General features: G+C 40.6%; 1 protein-coding gene across 7 annotated transcripts in view; it reads left to right on the forward strand.

Moving 5' to 3' along the window:
* Nucleotides 1–358: 358 nt before the first annotated feature.
* LOC111969202 (oxysterols receptor LXR-alpha) overlaps nt 359–13,919 on the forward strand; it is a 31,459-nt gene continuing 17,898 nt past the window's right edge. For 3 of the 7 annotated variants that reach the window (XM_070445320.1, XM_070445318.1, XM_070445321.1), the window contains exons 1-2: nt 362–1,920; nt 11,136–11,263. The gene's annotated coding sequence lies outside the window, so the exon portion shown is untranslated. Of the gene's footprint in view, nt 1,921–11,135; nt 11,264–13,919 lie in introns of all 7 variants that reach the window. The other 4 variants (XM_070445316.1, XM_023995150.2, XM_070445319.1 and 1 more) reach the window with 4 other exon arrangements.

The raw sequence follows: 13,919 nt of genomic DNA on the forward strand, positions 1-13,919 counted from the left end.
AATAAAAAAATAAAAATGTAATAAAATGTATGCACTCTACTGTAAGTCGCTCTGGATAAGAGCGTCTGCTAAATGACTAAAATGTAAAATGTAATATGGGACATTACTATTAACACATTCCACTACGTTCCCCAATACTACACATTCCTTTGTCGCATGCCCTTCTGCATATTTCCCAGACCTTGGACCCTCCCTCCTACACACTGCTGCCACATGCCCATAAGCTTGACACCTGTAACATCTTAATGTCTTCGGCACATACGCTCGTAAAGGATAACTTATATATCCTAAATTCACTTTGTCAGGCAAAGACTCAACTTTAAAACTCAAAAGAACAGACAATGACCCTTCTGTTTACCCACTCTCGTCACCCCGTCTGCGTCGCATCAAACGACGAGCATCATATACACCGGGAATCTTTGCCCTCAGCTGGTCAACTTTTATATCTACTGCTACCCCAGTTATCACTTTTTTCATTGGTGCCCCTTTCTTGAGAACGAAACGATTCACTTTTATTGCCCCATTCGTTTTGCTTCAGGCGCATTCTCCCTCTGCCCAACAGAAACAGAAACAATTATCACTAGACCACTTCTAGTTACCCTCACCGATTCCACATGACCCAACTCTTTTTTCACCCACCGTAAAACCACAAATGGATCAGCCAAAAGGCAAGAGTCCACTTTTTCCATAAACGTCACTCCTACTGTCACAGACTCTTCTTTATCCTGATCATCGGTGCATCCCTCGGTCTCCGATAACTTTCCCGCATTTACCACCTCTGATACTTCACCCTCATTCACTTCCATTTCTCCTCCTGTCTTCAGCTCCCTCTGCTTACATTTTCCCCCCTTCTTCTTTAACAAACCATCTCCCTTTTCCCCCCACCATTCTTATCCGACTCAATCTCACCCTCTCTTTCTGTTAGACCTTCTCTCCCTCTCAATTTCCCTTCATTCCTCCTCCGTTTTCCAAGTATAYGTCTCCTCATGATAAAACTGCACTACTCCTGACCGCCTTCTCCAGGGACTCCATTCCATTTCCTCACTTTAGAGCGGTCACTCGACTATTCTATCAATCTAATAGATAATCTTTGTTTACTTTAGTGTGCACAACCTACCGGAAATGATATTGTTTATTCTCCATGGCCCAAATTTGTGCCAACTTCTATTCCAAAGCAGCAAGAGAAACATGGAAATACATTCTTTATGACCGTGTTTTCTTTCTGCTTGCATTTCTATTTTTTGCAATTTATGTAATCCAGGGCTCATATGTAAAAAAGTATGACTCCCTGATAACGGTTAAATAAATAATGCATGAATGATATCGTTTGCTAAAGTGCCCACATCTTCCAGAAATATTGCCACGCACAGAACAACTGCGGGCTTGGAACTCCGAAATATCGGACTTCAGTGCGTTCAAAACAACTGGGATCTCCGGAAAAACCCGAACTCGACTTGAACGGTCATCCGACTTGGAATTCCAACTCCAGAACTCGGGCCTCATTCTAGATCTCCGACTTTCCGACACGAGGATCACTGAGGTCATGATTTCACCGTATTTGTCCGAGTTCACAGTTGTTTTGAACGTAGCATACATTGCGACCCCTCTTCAAAATGGATCGAGTTTACAAATTGTCGTCGTGACGTCATGTGCAATCGATCAGATCAKTTTTGGTCAAGGCCGGGGGTGGTGCAGTTAAATATGTGGCATTCGCAATAATGTATTCCTTTTAGTTGTATCTAGGCTATGTGTGTTAACATTGATAAATCTTTGTGGCTTCGGCTTAAATGTATTTAGGCCTAGCTCTACCTGTTTCCTGCTCAAGTCACATGATTGACTACACCGACCGTGCAGCAGGACTTCGTGGGATCTGTCTGGCTAGTCGCTACGAAACGGGGTGACTATCGGTAACAAACTCAGGCAAGCCACCAAATCTGACTTTTTGTGTTGCGTAGGATAGTTTGTTTTCTTGAAATGCCAGTTTGGACATGATACAGTTGTCTTTTTCTACTTCTGTCTACTCGAATAGCTAGCTGACGAACTTGGTAGCTAGAATCCACCACCACCAGCCAGAGTTAGCCCTTGGGCCATAGCTAACGTTAGCGTGCTAAGCAGGCATGTATTTGTTTACCGATAGAGCTAACATTAGCTAGTTAGCTCTTCTAAATAGCTAGTTATAGAAAAACAGCGTACGAGCCACAGAATAACATGGTTAAGGCAATGCCTAACAGTTAAAATGTGAAGCGTTTATGAAGTTTAAATGAGTTATGTGGCTAGCTTTCTGCGTTAAACAACTTGCTAACGTTAGCTACTAGTAGTTACCTAGCAAACGCTACCTAGTTATTTAGTTAACTAACGCCAACATCACTGTCATCAGAAAGCGAGTTAGCTAACTGCTAGCAAACTATATTGTTATCTAACTACCCCAATGGTCATGATGACATGATTGCGAAATAGTAAGTTGGGATCTTGCCATAAGATTGCAACACAACTTCAATAGCTGGACAGTGTTGTCACAAAGGCACATCGACTGATTGTTCACCTAGTCGGCTAGGGGATTCGAACAAGCAATCTTTAGGTTACTGGCCCAACGCTCTTCACAGCTGGGCCACCCTGCTGCCCCGTGCTGCATTTGACAACTTGATGGTGACTAATGAAGTCTGTGCTCAATTTGTCAGACTCTGAATTTTTACAAATGAGATTAGTTGTGTTTTTGATCATGGTTGTTAAATGTGATTGTGATACATAGCTAGCAGATTGCAACGGGCTAACAATGTTGTGATGTTCCATTAGCGGTTACAGGATAGGTACTGTTTGGCTTAGCACAGATAATTTACAATCAACTTTAACTTGGCAACACTATCTTAGTTCTCGATTTGGCCAAACATGTATATTTAAAAATGTCTAATTCCAGGTGGTTCGTTTGAATTTCGAAAATGCTCAGATACTTTTTTTGGGGGCTCCACGAAGTAATCCAACAATGTGTATGCTGCCATCTTGTCTATTTCAAATCTTCTCTCATCAAATCAAACTTTATTGGTTACATACACATATTTAGCAGATGGTGTAGCAAAATGCTTGTGTTCCTAGCTTCAACAGTGCAGTATTATCTAACAATACACACATCTAAAATGGAATTAAGAAATATATAAATATTAGGATGAGCAATGTGGGAGTGGCATTGACTAAAATAGAATACAGTATATACATATGAAATGTGTAAAGAAGTATGTAAACATTAAGGTGACCAGTGATTCCATATCTATGTATATAGGGCAGCAGCCTCTAAGTTGCAGGGTTGAGTAACCGGGTGGTAGGCAGCTAGTGATGGCTACTTAACATTCCTGATGACCTTGAGACAGTGGTTTTTCAGTCTCTCTGTCCCAGCTTTGTTGCTCCTGTATTGACCTCACCTTCTGGATGATAACGGGGTGAACAGGCCTTGGCTTGGGAGGTTGATCTTTTTGGCGTGCCTGTGATATCAGGTTCTGTAGGTGTCCTGAAGGGCAGGTAGTGTGTCCCCCGGTGATGCGTTGGGTAGACCGCACCACCCTCTGGAGAGCCCTGTTGTTGCGGGCGATGCAGTTGCCGTACCAGGCAGTGATACAGCCCGACAGGATGCTCTCAATTGTGCATCTGTAAAAGTTTGAGGGTCTTAGGGGCCAAGCCAAATTTTTTTCTCAGCCTAATGAGGTTGAAGAGTGTTGCACTGTGTTGTCCTCAAAGCTGGCAAAGAAGGTGTTTAGCTTGTCTGGGAGCAGGACGTCGGTGTCCGATGTGGCTGGTTTTCCCTTTGTAATCTGTGATTGTCTGTAGACCCTGTCTGTAGACCCTGCCACATACGTCTAATGTCTGAGCCGTTGAATTGTGACTCCACTTTCAAATCAAATTTATTTGTCACATACACATGGTTAGCAGATGTTAATGCAAGTGTAGCAAAATGCTTGTGCTTCTAGTTCCGACCATGCAGTAATATCTAACAAGTAATATAACCGAACAATTTCACAACAACTACCTTATACACACAAGTGTAAAGGAATGAATATGTACATAAAAATATATAAATGAGTGATGGCCGAATGGCATAGGCAAGATGCAGTAGATGGTATAGCGTACAGTATATACATATGAGATGAGTAATGTAGGTTATGTAAACATTATATAAAGTGGCTAGTGATAAATTGATTACAACCATTTTTCCATTATTAAAGTATCTCTGTACTGACGTTTTGTCTGTTTGATTACCTTACGGAGGGAATAATTAAAATGTTTGTATTCAACCATGGTTAAATGCGGTGGTTTGCACTTTCAGTTTAGCGCGAATTCTGCCATCTATCCATGGTTTCTGGTTATGGGTAGGTTATAATAGTAATTGATTGAGACAGGTGTGTCCACCCCTTCTATAAGATTATGGCGGTCCGCAAACAAACGTTAGAGGTGCATGCCGCCACCTACTGTACTGGAGTGTGTAGTCAATCATCCATCCCTGTCCATCCTCAATGACCATCAATCTATCCCTCTCTTCCACATACTGGTACTTAGAACAATACACCAACACATGCTTCACTGTTTCATCAACCATACACTCCAGTGGGTCCACCCCAAAGTGCAGTATGTCATTATGACACTCACCTGTCTCGATTAATGAGAGAATATTTTAAAAAGACAAGATGGCTGCGTACACATTGTTGGATTACTTCATGAAGGAAAACATGGATTTATTTTAATAACAGAGCGTTTTCTAAATTCAAACTAACCACCTGCAACTGGACACTGACTTTTTAGAAGATACAGTGCATTGGGAAAGTATTCAGACCCCTTGACTTTTTCCACATTTTGTTAACAGCCTTTATTCTAAAATGTATTTGTTTTTTCCCCGCAATCTACACATAATGTCCCATAATGACAAAGCAAAAACAGGTTACATTTACGTAAGTATTTAGACCCTTTACTCAGTACTTTGTTGAAGCACCTTTGTCAGCGATTACAGCCTGGAGTCATCTTGGGTATGACGCTACTAGCTTGGCACACCTGTATTTAAGGTGTTTCTCCCGTTCTCTGCAGATCCTCACAAGCTCTGTCAGGTTGGATGGGAAGTGTCGCTGCACAGCTATTTTCACGTCTCTCCAGAGATGTTTGATCGGGTTCAAGTCCGGGCTCCGGCTGGGCCACACTCCTGCATTGTCTTGGCTGTGTGTTTAGGGTCGTTGTCCTGTTGGGAGGTGAACCTTAGTCTGAGCGCTCTGGAGCAGGTTTTTATCAAGGATCCTGACTAGTCTCCCAGTCCCTGCCGCTGAAAAACCTCCCCACAGCATGATGGTATAAGGTTTCCTCCAAACATGACGCTTGGCATTAAGGCCAAAGAGTTCAATTTTGGTTTCATCAGACCAGAGATTCTTGTTTCTCATGGTCTTAGAGTCCTTCAGCTGCCTTTTCACAAACTCCGAGCGGGCTGTCATCTGCTTTTTACTGAGGAGTGGCTTCCGTCTGGCCACCCTACCATAAACGCCTGATTAGTGGAGTGCTGCAGAGATGGTTGTCTTTCTGGAAGGTTTTCCAATCACCACAGAGGAACTCTGGATCTCTGTCAGAGTGACCATCGGGTTCAGAGTGACCATTGGGTTCTCGGTCACCTCACTGACCAAGGACCTTCTCCCCTGATTGCTCAGTTTGGCCAGGCGGCCAGCTCTAGGAAGAGTCTTGGTGGTTTCAAACTCCTTCCATTTAAGAATGATGGAGGCCACTGTTCTTGTGGACCTTCAATGCTACAGAAATGTTTTGGTACCTGTCCCCAAATCTGTGCCTCGACACAATCCTATCTCGGAGCTCAACGGACAATTCCTTCGACCTCATTGCTTGGTTTTTGCTCTGACATGCACTGTCAACTGTGGGACCTTATATAGACAGTTGTGTGCCTTTCCAAATCATGTCCAATCAATTGAATTGGATTCCAATCAAGTTGTAGAAACATCTCAAGGATGATCAATGGTAACCGGATACACCTGAGCTCAATTTAGTCTCATGGAAATGGGTCTGAATACTATGTAATACCTTATGTAAACAAGGTATTTCTGTTATGTTTAATACATTTGTAAAAATGTCAAACCTGTTTTTGCTTTGTCTTTATGGGTTATTGTGTGTAGATTGCTATTTAATTATTATATATTTTTTTAATACATTTTAGAATGAGGCTGTAACAAAATGTGGATAAAGGTTTGACCGAATCGAGAATGAAGATAGTATCGTTATGGTTGGTCAAAAATTTTCGGTGCTTCGCCAAACCGTACCTATCCTGTACCGGCTAATGGAGCGTCGCATTAGCCCGTTACTAGCTAGCAACGGTAGTAATTGTGTCCATGTCCAATTCTACGTGTGTGTGGGGGGGGATTTTAATTTGAGGTGACTTTTTTCTTTCCTCAGTGGGTCATTAGAGGCCAAACTCATATAMATATAATGACTAGAACTCCCAACTAGTTCTGTACCCAGAATTCCTTGAAGTGTGATTATGGATGGTCAAAATCTGCTAATGTTATCTTTCACACGCTGTTGTTGGTGCTGAGTATGGAAGACTTTTCGCTTAACCAGTAGAGTTACATCCGCTGATGTTGTGACATTCAGGAGAAAACAAAAGTTACACCCAATTTGCTTACTGCCACTCGATGTTCTACTGTGATGGAACTCAGTCTCTTGCTGCCTTTCACTGTGAGATTGCACGTACACACACACACTCCCATGCGTGCTCACCATCAAAGGAGGTACTGAAACTTTGGCATAAGCAACACGAGTTCTCTTAAACCTTTGTATGGCATCTTCACCATTGCTGAGTAACAATCCTATGTTTACAAATGAGGGGACCGTTCCCTATAGCTCTCATGACAGGCTTCGAATAAAGTACAGAATAAAATGGATTAAAGGGCATATTCCTAATTTCCTACCTCAGAATGTCTGCTCCCCCTAGACATGGAACTAAATTAATGTAATCTATTTGACCAAAATTATTTTTTTTAAGTAAGGTTTTTGAATTAGGCCTCTTCAGGAATCAATGGGCGTATATCATGAATAAAATAAAATAAATGGATGTAGCAAATGCAGATATCCCCTTTAAAAAAAAAAAAAGATTTTATAATGTATTGGGAATGCCTCCTATGATTTAAATTCCACCAGTCTTTGAGAACAGTAGCACCCATTTCCTGGACAAAGGTTCCTGATAAGCTCTACAGAACATTGGACTTGTAATGAGCAAGGGAGTGAGGTTACTTTAGGTCAGTGGCCCACAGCCCAATGATCCTCATTCACCCAGTCAACTCAAGCTTTCAAACCAGCTGCAGCYTTCCTGTCCTCTAAAGTGGAAATTGTTAGCCTAGGACACAGTACATTTAAATAGGCAAAAAGTCTTGAAAGGAACAATCCTTCTTTAGTTTTTCATCAACGACAGCCCAGGCACTTGTTTTGCCATAACTTAGAAATGGGCCTGGAGAAATGTAGGCCTAATCTCTCTTACATTCATAGATGGTACTTGGATACAACTGACAGTCCACGATATCAAAAACATCGTTTTAAACTTATTTTGAAGCTTTTTTACAAACAAGTATAGCCTATTTTATTTGGGGTTGTCAATAGTGGTGCGGGTAAAATCAATAGTTACATATCACAATATTATATTGACTCATTTGACTCGATTTGTAAAAAGCAGGGGTGTAATGTACTTAATTAAAAATACTTTAAAGTACTACTTCAGTAGTTTTTGATACTTTACTATTTATATTTGACAACTTTTACTTCCCTGCATTCCTAAAGAAAACAATGTACTTTTTACGCCATAGATTTTTCCCTGACACCCAAAAGTACTCGTTACATTTTGAATGCTTAGCAGGACCAGAAAATGGCCTAATTCACACACTTATCAAGAGAACATCCCTGGTCATCCCTACTGCCTCTGATCTGGAGGACTCACTAATCACAAATGCTTGGTTTGTATGTAATATCCTAGTGTTGGAGTGTGCCATCTGGTTTGCTTAATATAAGGAATTTGAAATGATTTATAGTTTTGATGCTTAAGTATATTTTAGCAATTACATAAACTTTTTATGCTCAAGTATATTTAAAACCAAATATTTTTACTCAAGTAGAATTTTACTGGTTGTATTTTACTGATTTTGACTGATTTTTCTATTAAGGTATCTTTTACACAAGTATGACATTTGGGTACTTTTTCTACCACTGGTGCTAAGATTCGTTAGCTAATGTTAGTTGGCTTTACCTGCACATTAACACGGGTATTTTTCATCCTATAGCTTTTTACCCATCTTCCTTTTTAAACAGTGAGCCAACACATTTTCAGCACTTTTACTTCCATGACTGATCAAAATAAATGTTCTTATGTTCTGTCTTGTTTCTCAGCAGAGGACATGTAGTGAGCAATATGTTTGGAACATCAAATTGCAATTAAATCGCAGTATCTAATCGCAACACATCTAGAATTATGAGAATTTAAATACATATTAAATCGGGGCACCAAAGTGTCTTGATCAGGTCGTGAGGTCCCTGGCAATTCCTAGCCCTAGTTATCTTGGTAAGACGGTTGTACTAAGCTCATGTGGAGTCTAGCGTAGCTGTGGTTCTTTTAAGAATCACATTTTTTTTTTTTTTTTTTTACAACTGTGATTCTCATGAAACCAGCTTTAACCGTGGCTTAGCAAATTGAGTTCGAAATCCGTGATGCATCTGCAACGGTGAACTATAATTCTGAAGACTAAGATGCCTAGTTTATGGCACTGTCTTTATTATAATGGGGAAAAAATGTCACCCCAAAGTCTCATTACCAAATCATGAAATCTTCGGGTCATCTTTATTAAGTTTATTTGAATAAAACACGGCTGCTGTAGTTTGGCCATAAATTGTTTACATTAAACTATAATGTTTATTACTTCAACACCTGTGGACATGTTTCTCATAACACTGTTTGAAGTTGCTGTACAAACTCATTTTTTTTCAATAAATTTCTATTCACCCATGATGCATCATCCATTGGAGTAGTCCTTAGTTGAGCACCGATTCATTTAATTTCTTCACTTCTGTTTTCAGAATGAGGATATATTTCTCAAAAATAACCTTTATGACACTTGTCCTTCTCATTACCGAAATGACTAAAGTTCAGTTCCGCTCAGGTAGCACGTCCGGTGAACAGGTCAGGGTTCCATAGCCGCAGGCAGAACAGTTGAAACTGGAGCAGCAGCACGGCCAGGTGGACTGGGGACAGCAAGGAGTCATCATGCCAGGTAGTCCTGAGGCATGGTCCTAGAGCTCAGGTCCTCCGAGAAAGAGAGAATTAGAGAGAGCATACTTAAATTCACACAGGACACCGTGAGGTGTTATTATATATATCCCCCCCCCCCCTTTTCCCCCTCCAATTTCGTGATATCCATTGTAGTAGTCTCTCCCATCGCTGCAACTCCCGTACCGACTCGGTAGAGGCGAAGGTAGCGAGCCACGCCAGCCCACACTGCTTCTTAACCCGGAAGCCAGCCACACCAATGTGTCACGAACCGGCTCAAAGCCCGTAACAAAGAGAGACAACGTGGAGATAAGGAGTAACAAAATATATTTAATTAAAATAAACCTAAATGCAATTAACAATGGTGTGTGTAATCAGTAATCAGTAGTGTAAGTGAGTGGTTTGCATGCATGAATGTGATAATGCAGTGTGTTGAAAGGTGCTAAAGCAAACAACCAAAAAGTCACAAAAAACCACAACAAAATCTATGACGGTGTCTGCATGGAGAGAGTCCCCTCCATGAATGGGGAAGTGGTGTATTTATCCTGGGAGACACCGGGCCCAGGTGTTTCCCATGTAGCTGACGACCCTCCCAACTCCGCCCACCGACATCCTAATAAGGAAACAAGAACAAAGAGAGAATACGGCAGACAGAGTGGGAGGGTCGTCACAAATGTGTCGGTGGAAACACCATACAGCTGGCGACTGAGGTCAGCGTGCCTGCGCCCTGTCCGCCACAAGGAGTCACTAGAGCGCGATGGGACAAGGACATCCCGGTGGCCCAAACCTTCCCTTAACCGGGACGTCGCTGGGACAATTGTGCGCCGCCTCACGGGTCTCCCGGCTGCGACACAGCCCGGGATTGAACCCAGGTCTCTAGAGACACCTCTAGCATTGCCTTACATTCACTTATATTAAAGCTTAGACCCTACTTTACATCATCTGAGGTTTTTGTGTTGTGCCTGCCATCGGTTGAGACATGCTCTTGAATACAAGGTGGCTGTCATTTCAATTATAGAAACATAATTCATAGAATGGACCTATTCCTGCAATGGACCACTGCAATTTAGCTGGTACACCATTAACATTTTTATTGAAATGTGAGAAATGGTTGCACTGTGGAGCCCTGAAATGTGTCAACATGCATAGGCTATTCTCTTTGAGCGTGGCGACGTACTGTTAACGTTTTATCCACTATCTGTCCATCGCTGTTGTAATCTGGCAAGACATAATGTTCCCAAACTGGAGATTTAAACTAGTTCCTGGCTGCGCCTCACAAAAGCACAGTTTCAAATGCGACAATTAAGATAAAATGTTTTATGGAATAGCCTGAAATGTTTTTCAGTTCAGATTTACTTGAGGCATAGGCCTACAATAGCTTATAGGCCTAGTGTATTTTTATTTTGTACATTTAAAAAAATGTATTAATTGGGGTTCAGTGCGGACAGACCTGAGGTCCCCATACCGAACGGTTCAGTACAAAGGGTGTACTATTACACCCTAACTTGTGATTTGTTAGTTCTCTGTTCACAAGCCTACTTTAGACTTTGAGAAGGCCCTTTTTTTGTATTGTGTTTGTGAGAAGTGGCTGGTTAGACACACTCCAAGATGAACATATTTGAGCAGCACAAGGCCCTATGGGGATTTCAGAGCCATGCAAACGACCAATAGTTACCTCGCCTGTGTTCCTGTTTCCACCCTGCCTCCCCTCCCTTTCCTCCATCTCTCTGTTTCTGTCTCCCACAGGATATTGGCTAGCAGAAGGGTTTGCGTTTCTCTCAAGATATTCTTGAGTCATAAAACTTCCACGAGACCGAGGACAGAAGGATGTAGTATTTAATTTATTATTCTTTTTTTTTAGCGTGGAACACAAACGGGCCTGTCCTTAAAGCCGTTCGCTTGTCAATGCCAGGGTAGCAGCCACATTGAATGAGGTTTCAGTCTCACATGGGCAAGATGRACAGATCATAACAAGACATTACTTCAAAGGTATGTTGAACACCAGATGCCCAGTTTAACTGTCTCTCTGGTCAATCTCTTAAACACACTGACAAGTTACTGACATGCAATACACTTGTGCTGCTCAAACGAATAACAGGACTATGCTAAGTAAGTCTGTTTCTTTAATTTTGTACATTTTTATTATGCCTACATTTGCCAAAATGGTTGAATTGAGTCAATGAATATGGGGCAGATGGCATTTTCCATTTACATCATAGGAATTTATCAGACGCTCTTATTCAGAGATTTACAGGAGCAATTAGAGTTAAGTGCCTTACTCAAGGGCACATCGGCAGATTTTGGGCCTAATCGGCTCGGGGATTCAAACCAGTGACTTTTCGGTTACTTGCGCAAACGCTCTTAATCTAGGCCATCTGCCGCCCTGCTTTTTCTTCTTAATTGCTCACATTTGAACAAAGGTGATGTAGCACAAATACTGGCGTTTTGTTGCAGGTACAGCCAACTAGTGCAGAAATTAAATTGTGCCATTGTCAAAATTATACGATATCTCAAAAACAATGTCCTTATAAGTAACTATCGACCCCCCCCCCCCCATCATCATTCGTTTTTAGGCTATACAGTTTGTTTACACGTACGTTGTTTACAAACATTGGAGTAAAGCAAGCTTCGTGAGGCATTTCTACGTTATGTTCTTGAAAGAATCAATGGGTATCAATCAATCATTCCACAAAGAGTACTATTCGAATCCCTTGAATATTTTAAAGCCTGTTCTAAGTTATTACAAAGTGCCCTTTTAATATAGACCACATGGACATTTCAATAAATCAATTTCAACCCACTAAACCACAACATGTCTCCTAGCTACAGACAATTCCACTGTAATAGAGTTGCACTGAGACACTTAAAATGTATACCAATCAATAACCATTTGATTTCAAACTCTATGCACAGGCTACTTTTAAGATTTGACCAAGAACATTTTATAAAAACACAATTACTTGAAGAACTGTGGAGATGCAAAGTTTGGTAGCAGAATTTCAGCCCCCCCCCCCCAAGTGACCACTTTTTGCCAGAACTGTTACATATAGGCTTCAAGTTMAGATTCAAAGACGTCTGCAGAAAGAATGGGGTGTCAACTATGACATGTTGCGTTTGAAAGCATCTAATTTGGTTATTAAACTACACTAGTGGATTTACACCTGGTAACAGAATTGTGTTAACGGAATTTCATCATAGGTCCGTCCCTGCATAATTATGGATATGAATGTCATTCTCTTCATGGTGATGTATCCTAAATAGGTACACAAAGGTAGAAATATTTGGGTATTATTCTACACTGGCTATTAATTTAATGAGCTCCACCACAAAACAAGACCAAATTTGGTTGCTTTGGACCGGACCAAATCTGAACCATTCATAGATGTCCAAACGTGTGCAACAGACATCGGAGTACAGCACACTATATTCAAGTAAAGTATACTACACTACATTATAGTGTACTCAACAGGGGTCGTGTTAATGCAGAATTCTGCATTTTTGAGATTTTTTTTTGCCACATAAGAAATATCTTGCTGCGTTTTGTAAATCAGATCTAAAATGGTGCATATTGTCAGCACACATTTTGTACATCAGTTGCACTTCTCCAATTGGATGAGAATTCACAAACGGGCATTTTATCAGCAGACCATGCTCTGACTAATGTGTAGCTACTTTTCTCAGTGTAACCTACCTTTTCTCCTTTTCTCTGGTAATATGTGAAAATTAGGAAATTTAAGGGCTATATGTAGCTGGCTACATTATTTTTATGATAAACATGCATCGTTTTTGCCAAAAATAATTTTTTTCATTCTAAGCTCATTTGAAATGTGGCTCCTATAAATAGAATTGCACTTTGGTGGCCATCCTGATGAAAAGGAAGCTATTTTCTGCCGAATGTGTTGCGCTAATGTATTTTCTTTGAAGAAAAACTATATTCTAACACCCCTGATCACTCTATTGACGCAGGAAATACACTGACTTTCAATATGAAACACAGGTGACTTCTTTTTTTATTTTTTTGTATTTTTCAAGGTGTTTTTTTTTTTTTTTTTTCAGATTTCTGGACCTCTCAACTCTAGTGTGCTCTACTGTCTACTAAACTCCATTCTATTCCATTCTATTGTACAAGGACTGTTCTGATCTATACTCTAATACAGTAAAGAAAAGTAGTGTAGTCAAGTACTGTACTGTCCAAACTTTCGAAACCTAGACGTCCATGATTGGTTCAGATTTCGTCCGGTCCAAATCTGAACCAATCATAGACGTCTAGGTTTAGCCAATTAAGGACCAACATTTTTTTTGTGGACGTTGAAATTAAGGCCAGGTGACGGACCGACAATTTCAACTACAATACATTCAGAAAGTATTCATACACCTTGACTTGACCAAATGTTGTTCCAGCCTGAATTTAAAATGAATTAAATTGAGATTTTGTGTCACTGGCTTAATGTCAAAGTGGAATTATGTTTTTAGACGTTTTTGAAATGAATGGTCTATAGTTTCAAAACTAGTTTTGAAATGAATGAAAAGCTAAAATGTCTTCAGTCAGGTATTCAACTCCTAGAAATTAGCTCAAGTCGCATGGACTCTCTGTGTGCAATAAGTGTTTAAAATGATTTTTGAATGACTACCTCATCTCTGTACC

This window comes from Salvelinus sp. IW2-2015, linkage group LG10 (assembly GCF_002910315.2).
Source record: "Salvelinus sp. IW2-2015 linkage group LG10, ASM291031v2, whole genome shotgun sequence".
Lineage (NCBI taxonomy): Eukaryota > Metazoa > Chordata > Actinopteri > Salmoniformes > Salmonidae > Salvelinus > Salvelinus sp. IW2-2015.